The following is a 19,625-nucleotide window of genomic DNA, read 5'->3' as shown; positions in this document are numbered from 1 at the left end:
TATTAACATTCATAATATATGGATTGTAAGATAGCTCTACTAACATTCATAACATATGGATGGTAAGATAGTTCTACAAACATTCATGATATTTGGATGGTAAGATAACTCTACTAACATTCATAATATATGGATGGTAAGATAGCTCTACTTACATTCATAATATATGGATTGTAAGATAGCTCTACTGACATTCATAGTATAGTGATTGTAAGATAGCTCTACTAACAGTCATAATATAGGGATCGTAAGATAGCTCTACTAACATTCATAATATATGGATGGTAAAATAACTCTACTAACGTTCATAATATATGGATTGTAAGATAGCTCTGTTAACATTCATAACATATGGATTGTAAGATAGCTCTACTGACATTCATAATATATGGATCGTAAGGTAGCTCTACTAACATTTATAATATATGGATCGTAAGATAGCTCTACTAACATTCATAATATATTGATGGTAAGATAGCTCTATTAACATTCATAATATTTCGATTGTAAGATAGCTCTTCTAACATTAATAATATATGGCTGGTAAGATATCTCTACTAACATTCATAATATAAGGATGGTAAGATAGCTCTACTAACATTTATAATATATTGATGATAAGATAGCTCTACTAACATTCTTAATATATCGATGGTAAAATAGCTCTACTAACATTCATAAGATATGGATGGTAAGATAACTCTAGTAACATTCATAATATATGGATGGTAAGATAGCTCTACTAACATTCATAATATATGGATGGTAAGATAGCTCTACTAACATTCATAATATATGGATTGTAAGATAGCTTGATTAACATTCATACAATATGGATGGTAAGATAGCTCTACTAACATTCATAATATATTGATGGTAAAATAGCTCTACTAACATTCATAAGATATGGATGGTAAGATAACTCTACTAACATTCATAATATATGGATGGTAAGATAGCTCTACTAACATTCATAATATATGGATGGTAAGATAACTCTAGTAACATTCATAATATATGGATGGTAAGATAGCTCTACTAACATTCATAATATATTGATTGTAAGATAGCTCTACTAACCTTCATAATATATGGATTGTAAGATAGCTCTATTAACATTCATAATATATGGATGGTAAGCTAGCCCTACTAACATTCATAATATATGGATTGTAAGATAGCTCTACTAACATTCATAATATATGTATGGTAAGATAGCTCTATTAACATTCATAATATATGGATTGTAAGATTGATCTACTAACATTCATAATATATGGATTGTAAGATAGCTCTATTAACATTTATAATATATGGATGGTAAGATAGCTTTACTAACATTCATAATATATGGATTGTAAGATAGCTCTATTAACATTCATAACATATGGATTGTAAGATAGCTCTACTAACATTCATAATATATGGATTGTAAGATAGCTCTAAAAACATTCATAATATATGGATCGTAAGATAGCTCTGATAACATTCATAATATATGGATGGTAAGATAGCTCTATTAACATTCATAATATTTGGATGGTAAGATAGCTCTTCTAACATTCATAATATATTGATGGTAAGATATCTCTACTTACATTCATAATATAAGGATGGTAAGATAGCTCTACTAACGTTCATAATATATGGATGATAAGTTAGCTCTTCTAACATTCTTAATATATGGATGGAAAGATAGCTCTACTAACATTCATAATATATGGATGGTAAGATAACTCTACTAACATTCATAATATATGGATAGTAAGATAGCTCTACTAACATTCATAATATATGGATGGTAAGATAGTCTACTAAAATTCATAATATATTGATGGTAAGATAGCTCTACTAACATTCATAATATATGGATGGTAAGATAGCTCTACTAACATTCATAATATATGGATGGTAAGATAGCTCAACTAACATTCATGATATTTGGATGGTAAGATAACTCTACTAACATTCATAATATATCGATAGTAAGATAGCTCTACTAACATTCATAATATTTGGATAGTAAGATATCTCTACAAACATTCATAATATATGGATGGTAAGATAGCTCTACTAACATCCATAATATTTGGATGGTAAGATAACTCTACTAACATTCATAATATATGGATGGTAAGATAGCTCTACTAACATTCATAATATATGGATTTTAAGATAGCTCTACTAACAGTCATAATATATGGATGGTAAGATAGCTCTACTAACATTCATAATATATGGATTGTAAGATAGCTCTATTAAAATTCATAATATATTGATTGTAAGATAGCTCTACAAACATTCATAATACATGGATTGTAAGATAGCTCTACTAACATTCATAATATATGGATTGTAAGATATCTCTACTAACATTCACAATATATGGATTGTAAGATAGCTCTATTAACATTATTAATATATGGATCGTAAGATAGCTCTACTAACATTCATAATATTTTGATGGTAAGATAGCTCTATTAACATTCATAATATATGGATTGTAAGATAGCTCTACTAACATTCATAATATATGGATTGTAAGATAGCTCTACTTACATTCATAATATATGTATGGTAAGATAGTTCTATTAACATTCGTAATATATTGATTGTAAGAAAGCTCTACTAACATTCATAATATATGTATGGTAAGATAGCTCTATTAACATTCATAATATATGGATGGTAAGATAGCTCTACTAACATTCATAATATATGGATTGTTAGATAGCTCTATTAACATTAATAATATATGGATTGTAAGATAGCTCTACTGACATGCATAATATATGGATTGTAAGATAGCTCTACTAACATTCATAATATTTTTATCGTAAGATAGCTCTACTAACATTCATAATATATGGATGGTAAGATAGCTCTATAAACATTCATAATATTTGGATGGTAAGTATCTCTACTAACATTCATAATATTTGGATTGTAAGATAGCTCTACTAACATTCATAATATATGGATGGTAAGATAGCTCTACTAGCATTCATAAGATATGGATGGTAAGATAACTCTAGTAACATTCATAATATATGGATGGTAAGATAGCTCTACTAACATTCATAATATTTAGATGGTAAGATATCTCTACAAACATTCATAATATATGGATGGTAAGATAGCTCTACTAACATCCATAATATTTGGATGGTAAGATAACTCTACTAACATTCATAATATATGGATGGTAAGATAGCTCTACTAACATTCATAATATATGGATTTTAAGATAGCTCTACTAACAGTCATAATATATGGATGGTAAGATAGCTCTACTAACATTCATAATATATGGATTGTAAGATAGCTCTATTAAAATTCATAATATATTGATTGTAAGATAGCTCTACAAACATTCATAATATATGGATTGTAAGATAGATCTACTAAACTTCATAATATTTGGATGGTAAGATAGCTCTACTGACATTTATAATATATGGATGGTAAGATATCTCTATTAACATTCATAATATATTAGTTGTAAGATAGCTCTATTAACATTCATAATATTTGGATGGAAAGATAGCACTACTAACATTCATAATATATGGATTGTAAGATATCTCTACTAACATTCATAATATATGGATTGTAAGATAGCTCTATTAACATTCATAATAAATGGATTGTAAGATAGCTCTACTAACATTCATACTATATGGATGGTAAGATAGCTCTACTAACATTCATAATATTTGGATGGTAAGATAGCTCTACTAACATTCATAATATATGGATGGTAAGATAGCTCTACTAACATTCATAATATATGGATTGTAAGATAGCTCTACTGACATTCATAATCTATGGATTGTAAGATAGCTCTACTAACATTCATAATATATGGATCGTAAGATAGCTCTACTAACATTCATAATATATGGATGGTAAGATAGCTCTACTAACATTCATAATATTAGGATTGTAAGCAAGCTCTACTAACATTCATAATATATGGATGTAAGATAGCTCTACAAACATTAATAATATATGGATTGTAAGATAGCTCTACTTACATTCATAATATTTGGATTGTAAGATAGCTCTACTAACATTAATAATATATGGATTGTAAGATAGCTCTATTAACATTCATAATATATGTATGGTAAGACAGCTCTACTAACATTCATAATATTTGGATGGTAAGATAGCTCTACTAACATTCATAATATATGGATGGTAAGATTGCTCTACTAACATTCATAATATATGGATTGTAAGATAGCTCTATTAACATTCATAATATTTGGATGGAAAGATAGCTCTATTAACATTAACAATATATGTATGGTAAGATAGCTCTATTAACATTCATAATATTTGGATGGTAAGATAGCTCTACTAAAATTCATAATATATGGATGGTAAGATAGCTCTATTAACATTCATAATATATGGATGGTAAGATAGCTCTACTAACATTCATAATATATGGATGGTAAGATAGCTCTACTAACATTAAAAATATATGAATGGTAAGATAGCTCTACTAACATTCATAATATATGGATAGTAAGATAGCTCTACTAACATTCATAATATATTGATTGTAAGATAGCTCTATTAACATTCATAATATATGGATCGAAAGATAGCTCTACTAACATTCATAATATATGGATTGTAAGATAGTTCTATTAACATTCATAATATATTGATGGTAAGATAGCTCTACTAAAATTCATAATATATGGATGGTAAGATAGCTCTACTAACATTCATAATATATGGATTGTAAGATAGATCTACTAACATTCATAATATATGGATTGTAAGATAGCTCTACTAACATTAATAATATATGGATTGTAAGATAGCTCTATTAACATTCATAATATATGTATGGTAAGAAAGCTCTATTAACATTCATAATGTATGGATTGTAAGATAGCTCTACTAACATTCATAATATATGGATTGTAAGATAGATCTACTAAACTTCATAATATTTGGATGGTAAGATAGCTCTACTAACATTTATAATATATGGATGGTAAGATATCTCTATTAACATTCATAATATATTAGTTGTAAGATAGCTCTATTAACATTCATAATATTTGGATGGAAAGATAGCACTACTAACATTCATAATATATGGATTGTAAGATATCTCTACTAACATTCATAATATATGGATTGTAAGAAAGCTCTATTAACATTCATAATATTTGGATGGTAAGATAGCTCTACTAACATTCATAATATTTGGATGGTAAGATAGCTCTACTACCATTAATAATACATGGATGGTAAGGTAGCTCTATTAACATTCACAATATTTGGATTGTAAGATAACTCTAATAACATTCATAATATATGGATGGTAAGATGGTGCTACTAACATTCATAATATATGGCATGTAAGATAGCTCTACTAACATTCATAATATATGGATGGTAAGATAGCTCTACTAACATTCATAATATAAGGATGGTAAGATAGCTCTACTAACATTCATAATATATGGATGATAAGATTGTTCTTCCAACATTCATAATATATGGAGTGTAAAATAGCTTTACTAACATTCCTAATATATGGATGGTAAGATAACTCTACTAACATTCATAATATATGGATGGTAAGATAGCTCTACTAACATTCATAATATATGGATTGTAAGATAGCTCTACTAACATTCATAATATATGGATGGAAAGATGGCTCTACTAACATTCATAATATATTGATGGTAAGATAACTCTACTAACATTCATAATATATGGATGGTAAGATCGCTCTACTAACATTCATAATATTTGGATGGTAAGATAACTCTACTAACATTCATAATATATGGATGGTAAGACAGCTCTACTAACATTCATAATATTTGGATTGTAAGATAACTCTACAAACATTCATAATATATTGATGGTAAGATAGCTCTACTAACATTCATAATATATGGATTGTAAGATTGCTCTACTAACATTCATAATAAATGGATGGTAAGATAGCTCTACTAACATTCATAATATATGGATTGTAAGATAGCTCTATTAACATTCATAATATATGGATTGTAAGATAGCTCTACTAACATTCATAATATATGGATTGTAAGATAGCTCTACTAACATTCATAATATATGGATTGTAAGATAGCTCTACTAACATTCATAATATATGGATTGTAAGATAGCTCTATTAACATTCATAATATATGGATTGTAAGATAGCTCTACTAACATTCATAATATATGGATGGTAAGATAGCTCTACTAACATTCATAATATTTGGATGGTAAGATAACTCTACTAACATTCATAATATATGGATGGTAAGATAGCTCTACTAACATTCATAATATATGGATTGTAAGATAGCTCTACTGACATTCATAATATATGGATTGTAAGATAGCTCTACTAACATTCATAACATATGGATCGTAAAACAGCTCTACTAACATTCATAATATATGGATGGTAAGATAGCTCTATTAACATTCATAATATTTGGATGGTAAGATAGCTCTACTAACATTCATAATATATGGATGGTAAGATAGCTCTACTAACATTCATAATATATGGATTGTAAGATAGATCTATTAACATTAATAATATATGGATTGTAAGATAGCTCTACTAACATTCATAATATATGGATTGTGAGATAGCTCTATTAACATTCATAATATATGTATGGTAAGACAGCTCTACTAACATTCATAATATTTGGATGGTAAGATAGCTCTACTAACATTCATAATATATGGATGGTAAGATTGCTCTACTAACATTCATAATATATGGACTGTAAGATTGCTCATTTTACATTCATAATATTTGGATGGAAAGATAGCTCTATTAACATTCATAATATATGTATGGTAAGATAGCTCTATAAACATTCATAATATTTGGATAGTAAGATAGCTCTACTAAAATTCACAATATATGGATGGTAAGATAGCTCTATTAACATTCATAATATATGGATGGTAAGAAAGCTCTACTAACATTCATAATATATGGATGGTAAGATAGCTCTACTAACATTCATAATATATGGATGGACAGATAGCTCTACTAACATTCATATTATATGGATGGTAAGATAACTCTACTAACATTCATAATATATGGATGGTAAGATAGCTCTACTAACATTCATAATATTTGGATGGTAAGATAACTTTACTAACATTCATAATATATGTATGGTAAGATAGCTTTACTAACATTCATAATATTTGGATGGGAAGATATCTCTACTAACATTCATAATATATGGATGGTAAGATAGCTCTACTAACATTCATAATATATGGATTGTAAAATAACTCTACAAACATTCATCATATATGGATGGTAAGATAGCTCTACTAACATTCATAATATATGGATTGTAAGAAAGCTCTACCAACATTCATAATAAATGGATGGTAAGATAGCTCTACTAACATTCATAATATATGGATTGTAAGATAGCTCTATTAACATTCATAATATATGGATTGTAAGATAGCTCTACTAACATTCATAATATATGGATTGTAAGATAGCTCTACTAACATTCATAATATATGGATGATAAGATAGCTCTACTAACATTCATAATATATGGATTGTAAGATAGCTCTATTAACATTAATAATATATGGATTGTAAGATAGCTCATCTAACATTCATAATATATGTATGGTAAGATAGCTCTACTTACCTTCATAATATTTGGATGGTAAGATAACTCTACTAACATTCATAATATATGGATGGTAAGATAGCTCTACTAACATTCATAATATATGGATTGTAAGATAGCTCTACTGACATTCATAATATATGGATTGTAAGATAGCTCTTCTAACATTCCTAATATATGGATCGTAAGACAGCTCTACTAACATTCATAATATATGGATTGTAAGATAGCTCTATTATCATTCATAATATTTGGATGGTAAGATAGCTCTACTAACATTCATAATATATGGATGGTAAGATAGCTCTACTAACATTCATAATATATGGATTGTAAGATAGCTCTATTAACATTAATAATATATGGATTGTAAGATAGCTCTACTAACATTCATAATATATGGATTGTAAGATAGCTTTATTAACATTCATAAGATATGGATGGTAAGACAGCTCTACTAACATTCATAATATTTTGATGGAAAGATAGCCCTACTAACATTCATAATATATGGATGGTAAGATAGCTCTACTAACATTCATAATATATGAACTGTAGGATGGCTCATTTCACATTCATAATATTTGGATTGAAAGATAGCTCTACTAACATTCATAATATATGTATGGTAAGATAGCTCTATTAACATTCATAATATTTGGATGGTAAGATTGCTCTACTAAAATTCATAATATATGGATGGTAAGATGGCTCTATTAACATTCATAATATATGGATTGTAAGATAGCTCGACTAACATTCATAATATATGGATGGTAAGATAGCTCTACTAACATTCATAATTTATGGATTGTAAGATAGCTCTATTAACATTCATAATATATGGATCGTAAATAGCTCTACTAACATTCATAATATATGGATGGTAAGATAGCTCTACTAACATTCATAATATATGTATGGTAAGATAGCTCTATTAACATTCATAACATTTGGATGGTAAGATAGCTCTACTAACATTCATAATATATGTATGGTAAGATAGCTCTACTAACATTCATAATATATGGATTGTAAGATAGCTCTATTAACATTCATAATACATGGATTGTAAGATAGCTCTACTAACATTCATTATATATATGGATTGTAAGATAGCTCTATTAACATTCATAATATATGTATGGTAAGACAGCTCTACTAACATTCATATTATTTGGATGGTAAGATAGCTCTACTAACATCCATAATATATGGATTGTAAGATATCTCTACTAACATTCATAATATATGGATGGTAAGATAGCTCTACTAACATTCATAATAAATTGATTGTAAGATAGCTCTACTAACATTCATAATATATGGATTGTAAGATAGCTCTATAAACATTCATAATATATGGATCGTAAGATAGCTCTACTGACATTCATAATATATGGATTGTAAGATAGCTCTATTAACATTCATAATATATGTATGGTAAGATAGCTCTATTAACATTCATAATATTTGGATGGTAATATAGCTCTACTAAAATTCATAATTTATGGATGGTAAGATAGCTCTACTAACATTCATAATATATGGATTGTAAGATAGCTCTACTAACATTGATAATATATAGATTGTAAGATAGCTCTACTAACATTCATAATATATGGATTGTAATATAGCTCCATTAACATTCATAATATTTGGATGGTAAGATAGCTCTATTAACATTCATAATATATGGATTGTAAGATAGCTCTACTAAAATTCATAATATATGGATTGTAAGATTGCTCTACTAACATTCATAATATGTGGATGATAAGATATCTCTACTAACATTTATAATATATGGATGGTAAGATATCTCTATAAACATTCATAATATATTGATTGTAAGATAGCTCTATTAACATTCATAATATTTGGATGTTAAGATAGCTCTACTAACATTCATAATATATTGATTCTAAGATATCTCTACTAACATTCATAATATATGGATTGTAAGATAGCTCTATTAACATTCATAATATATGGATGGTAAGATAGCTCTACTAACATTCATAATATTTGGATGGTAAGATAGCTCTACTAACATTAATAATATATGGATGGTAAGGTAGCTCTATTAACATTCATAATATTTGGATGGTAAGATAACTCTACTAACATTCATAATATATGGATGTTAAGATAGTGCTACTAACATTCATAATATATGGTGTGTACGATAGCTCTACTAACATTCATAAAATATGGATGGTAAGATATCTCTACTAACATTCATAATATAAGGATGGTAAGATAGCTCTACTAACATTCATAATATATGGATGATATGATAGCTCTTCTACCATTCATAATATAGGGATGGTAAAATAGCTCTACTAACATTCATAATATATGGATGGTAAGATAACTCTACTAACATTCATAATATATGGATGGTAAGATAGCTCTACTAACATTCATAATATATGGAGGTAAGATAGCTCTACTAACATTCATAATATATGAATGGTAAGATAGCTCTACTAACAGTCATAATATATGGATGGACAGATAGCTCTACTAACATTCATAATATATGGATGGTAAGATAACTCTACTAACATTCATAATATATGGATGGTAAGATAGCTCTACTAACATTCATAATATTTGGATGGTAAGATAACTCTACTAACATTCATAATATATGGATGGTAAGATAGCTCTACTAACATTCATAATATTTGGATGGTAAGATAACTCTACAAACATTCATAATATATGGATGGTAAGATAGCTCTACTAACATTCATAATATATGGATTGTAAGATAGCTCTACTAACATTCATAATATATGGATTGTAAGATAGCTCTACTAACATTCATAATATATGGATTGTAAGATAGATCTAATAACATTCATAATGTATGTATTGTAAGATAGCTCTACTAACATTCATAATATATGGATTGTACGATAGCTCTACTAACATTCATAATATATGGATTGTAAGATAGCTCTACTAACATTCATAATATATGGATGGTAAGATAGCTCTAATAACATTCATAATATTTGGATGGTAAGATAACTCTACTAACATTCATAATATATTGATGGTAAGATAGCTCTACTAACATTCATAATATATGGATTGTAAGATAGCTCTACTAACATTCATAATATATGGATTGTAAGATAGCTCTACTAACATTCATAATATATGGATTGTAATATAGCTCAATTAACATTCATAATATTTGGATGGTCAGATAGCTCTATTAACATTCATGATATATGGATTGTAAGATAGCTCTACTAACATTCATAATATGTGGATTGTAAGATTGCTCTACAAACATTCATAATATTTGGATGGTAAGATAGCTCTACTAACATTTATAATATATGGATGGTAAGATATCTCTATAAACATTCATAATATATTGATTGTAAGATAGCTCTATTAACATTCATAATATTTGGATGTTAAGATAGCTCTACTAACATTCATAATATATGGATTCTAAGATATCTCTACTAACATTCATAATATATGGATTGTAAGATAGCTCTATTAAAATTCATAATATATGGATGGTAAGATAGCTCTACTAACATTCATAATATTTGGATGGTAAGATAGCTCTACTAACATTAATAATATATAGATGGTAAGGTAGCTCCATTACCATTCATAATATTTGGATGGTAAGATAACTCTACTAACATTAATAATATATGGATGGTAAGATAGTGCTACAAACATTCATAATATATGGAATGTAAGATAGCTCTACTAACATTCATAAAATATGGATGGTAAGATATCTCTACTAACATTCATAATATAAGGATGGTAAGATAGCTCTACTAACATTCATAATATATGGATGATAAGATAGCTCTTCTAACATTCATAATATAGGGATGGTAAAATAGCTCTACTAACATTCATAATATATGGATGGTAAGATAACTCTACTAACATTCATAATATATGGATGGTAAGATAGCTCTACTAACATTCATAATATATGGATGGTAAGATAGCTCTACTAACATTCATAATATATTAATGGTAAGATAGCTCTACTAACAGTCATAATATATGGATTGAAAGATAACTCTACAAACATTAATAATATATGGATGGTAAGATAGCTCTACTAACATTCATAATATATGGATTGTAAGATAGCTCTACTAACATTCATAATATATGGATTGTAAGATAGCTCTACTAACATTCATAATATATGGATTGTAAGATAGATCTAATAACATTCATAATGTATGGATTGTAAGGTAGCTCTACTAACATTCATAATATATGGATTGTAAGATAGCTCTACTAACATTCATAATATATGGATTGTAAGATAGCTCTACTAACATTCATAATATATGGATGGTAAGATTGCTCTAATAACATTCATAATATTTGGATGGTAAGATTACTCTACTAACATTCATAATATATGGATGGTAAGATAGCTCTACTAACATTCATAATATATGGATTGTAAGATAGTTCTACTGACATTCATAATATATGGAATGTAAGATAGCTCTACTAACATTCATAATATATGGATTGTAAGATAGCTCTACTAACATTCATAATATATGTATGGTAAGATAGCTCTATCAACATTCATAATATTTGGATGGTAAGATAGCTCTACTTACATTCATAATATATGTATGGAAAGATAGCTCTACTAACATTCATAATATATGGATTGTAAGATAGCTCTATTAACATTCATAATACATGGATTGAAAGATAGCTCTACTAACATTCATAATATATGGATTGTAAGATAGCTCTTTTAACATTCATAACATATGTACGTTAAGACAGCTCTACTAACATTCATAATATTTGGATGGTAAGATTGCTCTACTAACATTCATAATATATGGATTGTAAGATAGCTCTACTAACATTCATAATATATGGATTGTAAGATAGCTCATTTAACATTCATAATATTGGGATGGAAAGATAGCTCTATGAACATTCATGATATATGTATGGTAAGATAGCTCTACTAACATTCATAATATTTATATGGTAAGATAGCTCTACTGACATTAATAATATATGGATGGTAAGATAGCTCTATTAACATTCATAATATATTGATGGTAAGATAGCTCTACTAATATTCATAATATATGGATGGTAAGATAGCTCTACTAACATTCATAATATATGGATGGTAAGATAGCTCTATTAACATTCATAATAAATGGATTGTAAAATAGCTCTACTAACATTAATAATATATGGATTGTAAGATAGCTCTACTAACATTCATAATATATGGATCGTAAGATATCTCTACTAACATTCATAATATATGGATTGTAAGATAGCTCTATTAACATTCATAATATATGTATGGTAAGATAGCTCTATTAACATTCATAATATTTGGATGGTAAGATAGCTCTACTAAAATTCATAATATATGGATGGTAAGATAGCTCTACTAACATTCATAATATATGGATTGTTAGATAGCTCTACTAACATTCATAATATATGGATTGTAAGATAGCTTTACTAACATTCATAATATATGGATTGTAAGATAGCTCTATTAACATTCATAATATATGGATGGTAAAATAGCTCTATTAACATTCATAATATATGGATTGTAAGATAGCTCTACTGACATTCATAATATATGGATTGTAAGATAACTCTACTAACATTCCTAATATTTGGATAGTAAGATAGCTCTACTAACATTTATAAAATATGGATGGTAAGATATCTCTATAAACATTCATAATATATTGATTGTAAGATAGCTCTATTAACATTGATAATATTTGGATGGTAATATAGCTCTACTAACATTCATAATATATGGATTGTAAGATATCTCTACTAACATTCATAATATATGGATTGTAAGAAAGCTCTACTAACATTCATAATATTTGGATGGTAAGATAGCTCTACTAACATTCATAATATATGGATGGTAAGATAGCTCTACTAACATTTATAATATATGGATGGTAAGGTAGCTCTATTAACATTCATAATATTGGGATGGTAAGAAAACTCTACTAACATTCATAATATATGGATGGTAAGATAGTGCTACTAACATTCATAATATATGGAATGTAAGAAAGCTCTACTAACATTCAAAATATATGGATGGTAAGATATCTCTACTAACATTCATAATATAAGGATGGTAAGATAGCTCTACTAACATTCATAATATATGTATGGTAAGATCACTCTACTAACATTCATAATATTTGGATGGTAAGATAGCTCTACTCACATTAATAATATATGGATGGTAAGATAGCTCTACTAACATTCATAATATATGGATTGTAAGATAGCTCTACTGACATTCATAATATATGGAATGTCAGATTGCTCTACTAACATTCATAATATATGGATCGTAAGATAGCTCTACTAACATTCATAATATATGTATGGTAAGATAGCTCTATTAACATTCATAACATTTGGATGGTAAGATAGCTCTACTAACATTCATAATATATGTATGGTAAGATACCTTTACTAACATTCATAATATATGGATTGTAAGATAGCTCTATTAACATTCATAATACATGGATTGTAAGATAGCTCTACTAACATTCATTATATATATGGATTGTAAGATAGCTCTATTAACATTCATAATATATGTATGGTAAGACAGCTCTACTAACATTCATATTATTTGGATGGTAAGGTAGCTCTACTAACATCCATAATATATGGATGGTAAGATAGCTCTACTAACATTCATAATATATTGATTGTAAGATAGCTCTACTAACATTCATAATATATGGATTGTAAGATATCTCTACTAACATTCACAATATATGGATTGTAAGATAGCTCTACTAACATTCATAATAAATGGATTGTAACATAGCTCTACTAACATTCATAATATATGGATTGTAAGATAGCTCTATTAACATTCATAATATATGGATCGTAAGATAGCTCTACTGACATTCATAATATATGGATTGTAAGATAGCTCTATTAACATTCATCATATATGTAATGAAAGATAGCTCTATTAACATTCATAATATTTGGATGGTAAGATAGCTCTACTAAAATTCATAATATATGGATGGTAAGATAGCTCTACTAACATTCATAATATATGGATTGTAAGATAGCTCTACTAACATTCATAATATATGGATTGTAAGATAGCTCTACTAACATTCATAATATATGGATTGTAATATAGCTCAATTAACATTCATAATATTTGGATGGTAAGATAGCTCTATTAACATTCATAATATATGGATTGTAAGATAGCTCTACTAACATTCATAATATATGGATTGTAAGATTGCTCTACTAACATTCATTATATGTGGATGGTAAGATAGCTCTACTAACATTTATAATATATGGATGGTAAGATATCTCTATAAACATTCATAATATATTGATTGTAAGATAACTCTATTAACATTCATAATATTTGGATGTTAAGATAGCTCTACTAACATTCATAATATATGGATTCTAAGATATCTCTACTAACATTCATAATATATGGATTGTAAGATAGCTCTATTAACATTCATAATATATGGATGGTAAGACAGCTCTACTAACATTCATAATATTTGGATGGTAAGATAGCTCTACTAACATTAATAATATATGGATGGTAAGGTAGCTCTATTAACATTCATAATATTTTGATGGTAAGATAACTCTACTAACATTCATAATATATGGATGGTAAGATAGTGCTACTGACATTAATAATATATGGAATGTAAGATAGCTCTACTAACATTCATAAAATATGGATGGTAAGATATCTCTACTTACATTCATAATATAAGGATGGTAAGATAGCTCTACTAACATTCATAATATATGGATGATAAGATAGCTCTTCTAACATTCATAATATAGGGATGGTAAAATAGCTCTACTAACATTCATAATATATGGATGGTATTTAACTCTACTAACATTCATAATATATGGATGGTAAGATAGCTCTACTAACATTCATAATATATGGAGGAAAGATAGCTCTACTAACATTCATAATATATGACTGGTAAGATAGCTCTACTAACAGTCATAATATATGGATGGAAAGATAGCTCTACTTACATTCATTATATATGGATGGTAAGATAACTCTACTAACATTCATAATATATGGATGGTAAGATAGCTCTACTAACATTCATAATATTTGGATGGTAAGATAACTCTACTAACATTCATAATATATGGATGGTAAGATAGCTCTACTAACATTCATAATATTTGGATGGTAAGATAACTCTACAAACATTCATAATATATGGATGGTAAGATAGCTCTACTAACATTCATAATATATCGATTGTAAGATAGCTCTACTTACATTCATAATATATGGATTGTAAGATAGATCTAATAACATTCATAATGTATGGATTGTAAGATAGCTCTACTAACATTCATAATATATGGATTGTAAGATAGCTCTACTAACATTCATAATATATGGATTGTAAGATAGCTCTACTAACATTCATAAACTATGGATGGTAAGATAGCTCTAATTACATTCATAATATTTGGATGGTAAGATAGCTCTACTAACATTCATAATATATGGATGGTAAGATAGCTCTACTAACATTCATAATATATGGATTGTAAGATAGCTCTACTAACATTCATAATATATGGATTGTAAGATAGCTCTACTAACATTCACAATATATGGATTGTAATATAGCTCAATTAACATTCATAATATTTGGATGGTAAGATAGCTCTATTAACATTCATAATATATGGATTGTAAGATAGCTCTACTAACATTCATAATATATGGATTGTAAGATTGCTCTACTAACATTCATAATATTTGGATGGTAAGATAGCTCTACTAACATTTATAATATATGGATGGTAAGATATCTCTATAAACATTCATAATATATTGATTGTAAGATAGCTCTATTAACATTCATAATATTTGGATGTTAAGATAGCTCTACTAACATTCATAATATATGGATTCTAAGATATCTCTACTAACATTCATAATATATGGATTGTAAGATAGCTCTATTAAAAGTCATAATATATAGATGGTAAGATAGCTATACTAACATTCATAATATTTGGATGGTAAGATAGCTCTAATAACATTAATAATATATAGATGGTAAGGTAGCTCCCTTACCATTCATAATATTTGGATGGTAAGATAACTCTACTAACATTCATAATATATGGATAGAAGATAGTGCTACTAACATTCATAATATATGGAATGTAAGATAGCTCTACTTACATTCATAACATATGGATTGTAAGATATCTCTACTAACATTCATAATATAAGGATGGTAAGATAGCTCTACTAACATTCATAATATATGGATGATAAGAGGGCTCTTCTAACATTCATAATATAGGGATGGTAAAATAGCTCTACTAACATTCATAATATATGGATGGTAAGATACCTCTACTAACATTCATAATATATGGATGGTAAGATAGCTCTACTAACATTCATAATATATGGATGGTAAGATAGCTCTACTAACATTCATAATAATTGAATGGTAAGATAGCTCTACTAACAGTCATAATATATGGATGGAAAGATAGCTCTACTAACATTCATAGTATATGGATGGTAAGATAACTCTACTAACATTCATAATATATGGATGGTAAGATAGCTCTACTAACATTGATAATATTTGGATGGTAAGACAACTCTACTAACATTCATAATATATGGATGTTAAGATAGCTCTACTAACATTCATAATATTGGGATGGTAAGATAACTCTACAAACATTCATAATATATGGATGGTAAGATAGCTCTACTAACATTCATAATATATGGATTGTAAGATATCTCTACTAACATTCATAATATATGGATTGTAAGATAGCTCTACTAACATTCATAATATATGGATTTTAAGATAGATCTTATAACATTCATAATGTATGGACTGTAAGGTAGCTCTACTAACATTCATAATATATGGATTGTAAGAGAGCTCTACTAACATTCATAATATATGAATTGTAAGATAGCTCTACTAACATTCATAATATATTGATGGTAAGATAGCTCTAATAACATTCATAATATTTGGATGGTAAGATTACTCTACTAACATTCATCATATATGGATAGTAAGATAGCTCTACTAACATTCATAATATATGGATTGTAAGATAGCTCTACTTACATTCATAATATATGGAATGTAAGATAGCTCTACTAACATTCATAATATATGGATCGTAAGATAGCTCTACTAACATTCATAATATATGTATGGTAAGATAGCTCTATCAACATTCATAATATTTGGATGGTAAGATAGCTCTACTTACATTCATAATATTTGGATGGTAGGATAACTCTACTAACATTCATAATATATGGATGGTAAGATAGCTCTACTAACATTCATAATATATGGATTGTAAGATAGCTCTACTGACATTCATAATATATGGATTGTAAGATAGCTCTACTAACATTCATAATATATGGATCGTGAGATAGCTCTACTAACATTGATAATATATGGATTGTAAGATAGCTCTATTAACATTCATAATATTTGGATGGTAAGATAGCTCTACTAACATTCATAATATATGGATTGTAAGATAGCTCTACTAACATTCATAATATATGGATTGTAAGATAGTAATATTACCATTCATAATATATGGATGGTAAGATTGCTCTACTAACATTCATAATATAGGGATTGTAAGATAGCTCTACTAACATTCAGAGTATATGTATGGTAAGATAGCTCTATTAACATTCATAATATATGGATTGTAAGATAGATCTACTTACATTCATAATATATGGATTGTAAGATAGCTCTATAAACATTCATCATATATGGATGGTAAGATAGCTCTACTAAAATTCATATTATATGGATTGTAAGATAGCTCTATTAACATTCATAATATATGGATTGTAAGATAGCTCTACTGACATTCATGATATGTGGATTGTAAGATAGCTCTACTAACCTTCATAATATATGGATCGTAAGAAAGCTCTACTAACATTCATAATATATGGATTGTAAGATAGCTCTATTAACATTCATAATATTTTGATGGTAAGATAGCTCTACTAACATTTATAATATATGGATGGTAAGATATCTCTACTAACATTCATAATATCAGGATCGTAAGATAGCTCTACTAACCTTCATAATATATGGATGGTAAGATAGCTCTGCTAACATTCATAATATATGGATGGTGAGATAGCTCTACTAACATTCATAATATATGGATGGAAAGATAGCTCTACTAACATTCATAATATATGGATGGTAACATAACTCTACTAACATTCATAATATATGGATGGTAAGATAGCTCTACTAACATTCATAATATTTGGATGCTAAGATAACTCTACTAACATTCATAATATATTGATGGTAAGATAGCTCTACTAACATTCATAATATTTGGATGATAACATAACTCTACTAACACACATAATATATGGATGGTTAGATAGCTCTACTAACATTCATAATATATGGATTGTAAGATAGCTCTACTAACATTCATAATATATGGATCGTAAGATAGCTCTACTAACATTCATAATATATGGATGGTAAAATAGCTCTATTAACATTCATAATATATGGATTGTAAGATAGCTCTACTACCATTCATAATATATGGATTGTAAGATAGCTCTATTAACATTCATAATATATGGATGGTAAGATAGCTCTACTAACATTCATAATATATTGATGGTAAAATAGCTCTACTAACATTAATAATATATGGATGGTAAGATAGCTCTACTAACATTCACAATATATGGATTGTAAGATAACTCTACTTACATTCATAATATATGGATTGTAAGATAGCTCTACTAACAGTCATAATATT

The sequence above is a fragment of the Euprymna scolopes genome, chromosome 14 (assembly GCF_053919585.1).
Source record: "Euprymna scolopes isolate OS-2025 chromosome 14, ASM5391958v1, whole genome shotgun sequence".
Taxonomy (NCBI): domain Eukaryota; kingdom Metazoa; phylum Mollusca; class Cephalopoda; order Sepiida; family Sepiolidae; genus Euprymna; species Euprymna scolopes.
This window is presented reverse-complemented; position numbering follows the sequence as displayed.